Below are 448 nucleotides of genomic sequence, written 5' to 3'. Positions count from 1 at the left end.
ATGCTCAGGGCTGACTTCTGACTTTGTGCTCATGAATTGCCCCTCGAAGGGTTTGGGGAATCATAGCTAGTGTCAGGCATTAAACCCTGGCCAGCTGCATATAAATCTAGAGTCCTCTCCACTGTTCAGTGCTCCAGCCCCACTGCACTACCTGCCCTGGGAGCCTGGAGACAGGAAAGGACCATGAGCTCAGACCCCTGGTGTCCTGGGGCGTGTGGGAGCAGTTCAGTGCAGTTGGATAAAAATAAATCAAATAAAGCATAAATAAAAGTTAGGTCCAGATTAGAGACACAAGCAGCCACAGAAGAGAGGACGGGAGGAGGCTATTCAAGGCTTGTACATGGTCCTGGGGCTGGTGTCTCAGTCTGTCTATCTCTGCCTGGAATTCCAGCCACACCTTGCCCACGAGCTTACGGCCTTGGAGAAATCTAAGGTTTGGGGGATGTTC

The sequence above is a fragment of the Suncus etruscus genome, chromosome 17 (genome assembly GCF_024139225.1).
Source record: "Suncus etruscus isolate mSunEtr1 chromosome 17, mSunEtr1.pri.cur, whole genome shotgun sequence".
Taxonomy (NCBI): domain Eukaryota; kingdom Metazoa; phylum Chordata; class Mammalia; order Eulipotyphla; family Soricidae; genus Suncus; species Suncus etruscus.
This window is presented reverse-complemented; position numbering follows the sequence as displayed.